Here is a 9,375-nt window from a genome sequence, read left to right on the forward strand (position 1 = left end):
TTTGGTACCCTTCCTTATGGATTTTCCTGTTGGTCATTGCAGCTTGTCTTCCACTTTCCTGTGTCAGCCGCTTGACGTTGGGAGAGCACTGCTTTGAGTCAGTAGCCTGCTTTATCATTATTCATGTCGTCGTCTAGTGATTCTGACCTTGCCACTGCTGTGGTTGGGTCCTCCGAGGAGCCTTCTTCAGGGTCGTCTTCCTCTGTGGACACTCTCCCCCCATTGCCCTTCCCCCTGAGCTATTGTTAGTGATGAGGAGGAGGGAGCTTCAAGTGACTCTGGTCCTAGCACTTCTAGGGCGGCGCCTTTTATCGCTGACCCTGCTAGTAGGTTGGGTCAGATCCCCAGTGTCATGACCGTCTCAGACCTGGCATCACTTTGCTAGGAGTTCCAAATACCTTCTGAGGTCGTACTTCGTGTCCCTGGGCCCAATGATCGTGCCTTCTCTCATCGAGCGGATGAGATCTGTCTTTATTGTATTTTCTTCTCCTATGGCCTTCGCTTCCCTATTTCCCACTTTGTTGAGTTAGTATTAGACCACTGGCATCTTACCCCCAGGAAGGTATTGCCCAACTCCTGAAGGGTTATTTAGGGCTTCTATGTATTCTTTGCTCGGATGGGGCATGCTGCCATCGTTCCCCTGTTCTCGTACTTTTATATGTTGAAGAAGAGGGATGGTGGATGCTACCATTTTGCTCGTCGTGTCCTCAAGGGACCCTATGCCGTCTTTGAGCTCCTCGAGGGGATCACCAGTTCGATGAAGTTTTGGAGGGATCGCTTCTATTTTGCTATGGTCCCCCGATGTTCACTGTGGACTACTTGGGAGGTTGTTGATCTCAAGAGGGTGAACCATGGCCTTGAGTTGAGTGACTTCGAGGGTGACTCCCTCAAGCAGTGTCTGGGACGTGATCTGTTCAACGTCCATAAGCTGGACTCGGAGGCCTTCCTATATCTTTGGAAGCTGAGTCCTGGTAAGTTTTTGGTTCTCTGTACTTGATATTTGTACTTGTACTTTTCTTTAGTATATTTGCTACTGACTTTGTTTTTTATCCTTGTCTATTGTTGTTGTTGTTCAGTGGATCTACGACTAGATATTGGCGTCTTTCACACCAATTTACGGAAGAGGGCCGCTCAGAGGGATGTGGCTCAGACCGCTCTTCCTGCAGGTGATTCCCCTACTGGGGGCAGGGGATGCTGGCGCTCCTATGGCCCCTTCCTATTCTCCTACCGTGGCCGTCGGTGCCAACCGAAAGGGGGGTCTCGATCCTCCTAGTACTGTGAGGACCTTCCCACGGGTTAGGCTTCTGCAACCGAGTCCTACTGCTGCTACGTCAAGGCCTTCCACTCCACCTTCTGCCTGAGGTAAGGGGGTGGCTTCTTCTTCTTCTCGTGCGACTGCTGGTCCATCGACTCCATCTCCTTTGGTGCTTCCCTGGGAAATCCAGGAGGGTGTTGTTGTCACACCCCTATCCCGACAAGGGATAGAATACAATATCAGGGTATGATTGGGGTGACACGCGTCATCCCACCTCACCGCCAGGATCTCGATACAGTGGCCAACTCACAGTCATAAACCAATATTAAAATACAATATCAGGGTATGATTGGGGTGACACGCGTCATCCCACCTCACCGCCAGGATCTCGATGCAGTGGCCAACTCACAGTCATAAACCAATATTACAATACAATAATATCAGAGTGCGAAAGATAAAGGAATATTACATTTCCAACGATCATAAAATAAGCTGAAGCGTTTACAGTAGTTACCTCATGTTCACACGCCTAAGTGATACATAAATAGTTTGGATGGATATCCCGAATGACCATAGCATAACTACCCCAAAACAAGTATAATAATAAATATTTATACAAGGCACGTGGCCCCAAAAAAAAAAAACAAAAGAAGGGAACAAGTCCCAAGTATCAATACAGCCCGTAGGCACAATCATCATGGGCAACCATCGCCATGATCCTCGCCACGGTCTCGGCTCCACAGAATCATCTCGCATCAAAATCTAAAAAGAATGTGTACACGGGGTTAGCTCCACCGAGCTAGTGAGAGAGAAAAGGGGATGCACAATCACACAATCACAAATAGTCCATGGTGCATGCTATTATTAATTCATTTACCACCTAACACACAATGCTAAGTCAATGGGTATATGCTACTACGCAATAACTCGGGAAGACATTGTGGATCCTTCCATTCTCACCACAATGCAACCTCAATTATTACTATGGAGCCGCGCGCGGTCGCATCATCACCACCCGCAGGGACCCCGATAACCATTACTACCCCTGGCCTGGCCTCTCTAACTCTCCACAGCAAGGAGTGCTCGCTACCCAACACCTAAACCCCTGTTGGTAAGGGTCGTAGCATAGGAACCGAGCCTAACCACAGATATACTACATGAATCCTATCGTGTTGAGAGGTACATCCGGTGTGTCAACGCCCCATTCCATCTAACACCTGGTACCAAGACAACACGGCGCATACAGCAAGAATGAGATGCAATATACAATTCCACGTAACACGGGGTTCCGGTGCATTTCTGCACCGTAACCCAACACAAATCCATATCATCCAAATCATCATCATCGAATAAGAATAAATGCAAATATGCAATCATGCTTGAATGATAATGTCACAATATAATTCATAAATGCATGAATAAGCAATAGTAAACAAGCTCAAATCACCCAAACCCACTCACCAATTACTTCAAATGGAATTTGTATAAGCGCAACGATTCCCGCTTAAAATCACCCCATTGCACATATGTTGGCACCTATGGAAGTGAATAAGAGTGTGAGAGAGTGTAGGGAGGCCTCATAGAGAAACCCCACCATTTACATAAGTTATAAGCCTTAAAAACGCATCGGAGGCAACGCCGGACTCAGAGCTTGCCTCCGACCTTGCCTCCGACCTTCCTGCGCAGCTTAGGCCACATCGGAGGCAAACATCGGACTCACGCAGTCTTGCCTCCGACCTTGCCTCCGACCTTCCCGCAGCTCGGGACACATCGGAGGCAAACATCGGACTCACGCAGCCTTGCCTCCGATGCAACCCAAGTGTGATTTCAAGGTCTTTAAAAGCCGGGTTGTCCCATTTGGTTCTCTAAGCCTCAAGGGACAAGGGAGGGGTGTCTTGGAGTCTATTTGGGTCTTAGAAACACCCAACATTCAAAGATTTAAGGGGGTTTAAAGGATCAAAAGCTCAAAATCCAGATTTGGGGTTTTCTTTGGTGGTTGAAGCTTTAGAATCAAATAGATTCAGCAAGAGGTCAAAATAGAGGTCTTTATAGGATTGTAATGAAAATAGGAAAGCATCCTACAAGGGGAAACTACACATGACTCGAGCTAACCCTTTGGGTTTCAAAAGAAATCCCCATCTTGGGGCTGCAACCAACGAACCACCTAAGCTCAAACGAGCAAGGGGGAAGAGAGAAAATGGGGGAAAAGGGCACTTGGCTTACCTGGTTTGAGGTACACACGATGTACCCTCTTTAAAGCTCCAAACCCAGCAGCCGTTTCCTTCTTCTTCTTCCCTTCCTTCTCCTCCTTCTCCTCCTTGCCGCCTCCTCTCTTCAAAGCTCTCCTCTCCTTTCACGATTAGGTTAGGAAAGAGAAAGAAAAAGAAAGACTAAGGAATAGTCTTACCCCTCTCTCTCATATAAAAATCACCTTTATTGGCCTATTTGGATAAGGCCTCATAAATGTAGGCTAGGATCTATTTGGATAGGGTCAAACAACCATCCATCCCTACACAAGCTCTAAAAATCCTAACTTGGGCCCCAAGGCCCACATAAGGTCAAGTTAATAAAAAGGGGTAAGGGTAGGGTCAAACATGGCGGGACACCAATAGTACCTTAGCCACGGGTCTCACCCACAAGGGTCCTTGTCGGCACATTGGATGCGTGGTCGGAGGTAACCAGTAACCTTGCCTCCGATGCGAATAGGAAGGTGGTTCCCACCATAAGAGGTCGGGGCCTTTGGACCACACTTCGAGGGCTTTGAGAGGGCAGTAAGCACACAACAAATTTGGTCAACTACTTACCCCGACATGTCAAGGTGCAACCTCCGTGGTCCCGACTAGTTTCCACAGGCAAACTCGTACTATGGTCAATAATTTTATAGTGGGTTTGACCACCGGTGAGAACAACTCACCAGATATGTGGCGAGTGATAACTACACGTCACGGGGAAGAATTAATAATTAATTATACCCTGGTGCGGGTATAACATTCTCCCCACCTTACAAGAAATTTCATCCCCGAAATTTGAGGCGGCTAGGGTCTCAGTGATAAGGGCTGTTGGATAACAACATCCCAAGTCACCCACATCTTAAACTAAGTCAAAGGTCGGGTCAAGATGAGGCGGTGCCTACATGTCACGACAAGTCGGGTTCCACAATTCTCTTTTTCTTACAGGGTCAAATTACCACGGGTGTGGTTCATAATAACCCTAGGAAAACAGGGTTCCAACTACTAAGTTAAGTCTCAAGGACCAAAGGTTCCCTAGATCTTCCAGATCAGGTGATACCACTCTAGCCTTCACTACTCTTGGGTTACAGGATTTAACCCGTCCATGACCCAACATAGGGTTTACATTCGAAGGCTTTCACATCCGGTTGTCTCATTACCTAACCCAACTTTAGAATGATTTAGAATATTGATGGAATCTCCTATTGTTCACTCCCGAGACGGAGGGAACGCATTTGGTGATCCATTACCCCATTCATATCTGTCGTTGGAGAAGGTCTTGTTACATCCTTCGATTTCAGCTTTCACAACCTTTAAACCTACTACACGATTATCCCACAAGGAAGAGTCCACATCAGTCCTCTTTCGAGAACCAATAACCCTTTAATAGTTTTGGTCCAAGTCAACTCTTCAAGCAGGTCTCAATAAATTAACCTACTCGGTCATTAAATTCATTATTCATTACCCTAAGGTTTGGTCAACCAAGGTCAGGGCTCCAACTAGTTTCATAGCAAGGTCGAGGTAAGTCATACTTGTAGTACCAGAGAATCACCCTAGTCACACAAGTCCAAGGTTCTAAGGGATATATATATATATATATCACACCAATATGTATGCATAGATTCAATAATTACATTCAAATTCCTATGGACATATCTGTCATCTAGGTCAATCCACCGAACAAGAAGTTCTCAGTGCACGGTTCGCTAAGTCCTTTCTTTGGAAAGTCGAATCACGGTGTAGGACTTTCTCTATGAGTCTAAACAAGGTTTGGATGGACCAAGTAAAGTTCAAATAGAGTCATCACTAGCTTGAGGTGTTATGAGTGACTTCCAAATACACGTGACCTTCATGGCTTACTCAAATAAACAGCCCAAACCAGCCTATTACTTTCCTTTCCTAGTACCTACCCACAGGTTTAGATTCTACGCACCCCCTTAAGGGTCTCTACCCGCATAGATTTAGGTTTCCCTATCCATAAGGTTTGAGTCCTTACATTCATAGGGTCTAAGGATCTTCATCCTCAAGGGTAACTCTTCTCCTTTTAGGTAAGAGAGGAGTCACACGTTACCAATGCCTGCTAGTTCTTATTAGCTGGCCGTCGGGTACAAGTCCTAACCTCTTTCAATTTTTAGGTATTAACTAGACTCATGTGGTCCCCACAAATGGATCACACAACAGGGGTGTCCGATCTAGGGTATAGGCACAAGATCATCACATATAGGTGTGGTCAAAAGGTCTCAAAAATAGGCTCAAAATCTTAAAAGAAATCGGGTGGACTCATAAGCGCCAAGCATTCCGGTGCGTTCGTGGCTCCTCCATGAAAATAGGTAGAGCGGACTAACGGGCGGATGTGGAATGCAAATCCGTTCGTTCGTCCGGTCTCGAAGTCTCAAAGGCCGAGAGAGTTGAAGTCAAACGGATCTACGGATGGACGCATGAGTGTGGATCCGTTCGTTGATCCGCACGTTTAAAATGATAATTTCAAGTTTTATGCGGAGCGGATTCACGATAAGTGGCTTCGCTCGTTCGGTCATTTGCAGAAATTTAACATAACGAGCCGCGAGTTTTAAAACTCACTTTTGGCTCCAAAAAAGGAACATAACCGCGAGGAGAAAAAGCTCTACAGGACTTCCGTTCAAGCTTCCCTTGGGTGGTTTTCTTGTAATCTTAAGCCTCAAGGTTTAACTCTCACTTGTTCAAGATATGGCTTTCTTCCCATTCCTACTTTCTCTTTTCTTTGATTTGGGATGAATCATTTCAAGTTGTGATCATGTCTTGACTTTGCTTGTAATACCATGATCATGTACACCAAATCCATGCCAAACCGATTGGAACTAGGGTTTTTGGGTGTAAATCAAGTCCTATTTGATCGATGGCACTAAGTTGTTGGATCCTTGTTTGATTATTGCATCTTTTATAAATTTTCAAGTCTTTGCAAGCATTTTAAAGATTGTTGCTATGTTTGTCAAGTCTAGTTGAATTTTACTAGGATTATGTTCAGGTTTTGATTGTGGTAAAGTTATCAATTCACAATATTTTGGAAAAACTCTCCAAGTTCAAATCTAATTCTTTTACATGCCATAAAATCTCATAAAAAATTATCACATTGTCTTATCTTCAAACAAATTTCCTTGTATACATGATTGTTGATAAAATCCTTAGAATCTTTCCTCTTCTCTTTTGCCATATTTGATTCGGTCTTACTAGATAGGGCTTAGCTTACATTCTTCGAGTTGTCACAAATCATATTTACTTGTTTCCCAAGATTCAAACTTTCAACCACAAAATCTGAAAATTTTCTTTGAAGTTCAAGGCATGCTCCATGATTGAATAAACCCATTTCTTGCTTGAACCCACTATTTTGTATAAAATATTACTTTTTAGGCATATTATGACCATGAATCTTCATTATTTATCATGTCATTCACATAATGGCCATGCCTTTCCTTTTTCTCCAACTTCTTAGATAACAATTTGATAAAAAATCAGAAATTTCTAGCCTAAGAATCCTGCTGTAACTTAATTGCCTTGGGAAAAGAATCAGAGGCTAGGTTTTAAACCCCATAACCTTACATTGATCATCTACTTAGGCCTTAGCATTCAAGGTATTAATTTGCTATCTACTTGGCTTTTAGCTGCAGGTTAAAACAATCAATGGCTCCAAGAACACGGCGTGCATGCGTGGAACAAGTTGCACCAACTGTCCTAGATCCACTATGGTTTCAAAAGATGGAGGACCAAGAGCTTTATCAAGACTACTTCCGCTTCAAAAATATAGTGGAAGGGGCGGAATGTAGTGTTGGATGATCTCAAAGCATACAATGTGGAACAGATTCGAGGCATTGGGGTGGACTGACATTCTCAACCTCCCTGAACCATATTACCCAAAACTCATCCGACATTTCTATGCAAATCGAACACGGAACCGGGTACACAAAACCATCGGGTTGTTTCGTATGTAAAGGGGTTCCTATAGCCTTCACTGCAGCACGGTTGGCGGCATTATCAATGTCTCCATTGGGGAAGAGAAGACCCTCTGTTCACCTAGAAGGAATCCCTATACCTTCATCGGTGGGAGGTATTGACATTCTGACGACCATCGCGACGAACTGCGAGTGGTGGATGCTTCGATGAGGTCACGAAGCAACTCTTCGACCAGACTCGGCGCCTAGAGGGTATCGAGAGAGGGGTAGATGACATCAACACCTTTCTTGGTCGCGGTGGTGGCGGTGGTGCAAATGACTAGCCCAGCTTTCTCTCAACAAATTGAAGTTATCCCGGATCAGTTCTTCTAGTTCTTGTCTTAGGATGAACAACTGGGAACTTTTAGAAATGGTAGACTTGTATATTTAATCTGAGATGAACATAATCAAATGTTTGAGTTGGAACAAATGGGGTCTTGCATTCTGAGTTGGAAAAGGCACAGTTATGCCCAAACAGAGAATCTGAAACAATTATGGTGTTTAGATTGGTATCTCTTGATTGAGCAGGATGGAGTCATATATTTTTATTGGAATAGATGAAATCATGAATGTTGAAATAGGAAGGATATGATTGCCTCCCAAGAAAATTTGGAACAATTTGATATTTGTAATTAATCTTATATGTATCTCTATGTATTTACTTAATTCTTTCTTGTTTAATTCATTGTTGATAATTGTGGGTGATTATAATTGAGTCATTATTATTTATGAATTTTAACATATAGTTGCCCATCTATGACCTACTTAAGACTCAACCAAGCAATTACATAGTTATAGCTTAACAGCCTATGGTTCAAGTCCTAAGTTCCATGTTATCTATTATCTTCTAAGTCCTTGTTTCACTACAATCAGTCTTCTCCTATGTCGCACACAATCATTTATGTTCTTGAAGATTTTTAATTTAGAACCTAATTGTGGAGAGTAAATCAAGAGTCCGCAAGATCGTGGTTGGTGCGAGCATCATGTCTCGATACCATGTTGTCACACCCCTATCCGACAAGGGATAGAATACAATATCGAGGTATGATTGGGGTGACACGCGTCATCCCACCTCACCGCCAGGATCTCGATGCGTGGCCAACTCACAGTCATAAACCAATATTACAATACAATAATATCGAGTGCGAAAGATAAAGGAATATTACATTTCCAACGATCATAAAATAAGTGAAGCGTTTACGAGTTACCTCATGTTCACACGGCTAAGTGATACATAAATAGTTTGGATAGATATCCCGAATGACCATAGCATAACTACCCCAAAACAAGTATAATAATAAATATTTATACAAGGCACGTGGCCCCAAAAAAAAAATAAAAGAAGGGAACAAGTCCCAAGTATCAATACAGCCCGTAGGCACAATCATCATGGGCAACCATCGCCATGATCCTCGGTCATGGTCTCGGCTCCACAAGTAATCATCTGCATCAAAATCTAAAAAGAATGTGTACACGGGGTTAGCTCCACCGAGCTAGTGAGAGAGAAAAGGGGATGCACAATCACACAATCACAAATAGTCCATGGTGCATGCTATTATTAATTCATTTACCACCTAACACACAATGCTAAGTCAATGGGTATATGCTACGCAATAACTCGGGAAGACATTGTGGATCCTTCCATTCTCACCACAATGCAACCTCAATTATTACTATGGAGCCGCGCCGGTCGTAGTCATCACCACCCAGGCGAGACCCGATAACCATTACCACCCCTGGCCTGGCCTCTCTAACTCTCCACAGAGCGTGTGCTCGCTACCCAACACCTAAACCCCTGTTGGTAAGGGTCGTAGCATAGGAACCGAGCCTAACCACGGATATACTACATGAATCCTATCGTGTTGAGAGGTACATCCGGGTGTGTCAACGTCCCATTCCATCTAACACCGGGTACAAGACAACACGG

Source organism: Telopea speciosissima, chromosome 2 (assembly GCF_018873765.1).
Source record: "Telopea speciosissima isolate NSW1024214 ecotype Mountain lineage chromosome 2, Tspe_v1, whole genome shotgun sequence".
In the NCBI taxonomy this organism is placed as follows: Eukaryota; Viridiplantae; Streptophyta; class Magnoliopsida; order Proteales; family Proteaceae; genus Telopea; species Telopea speciosissima.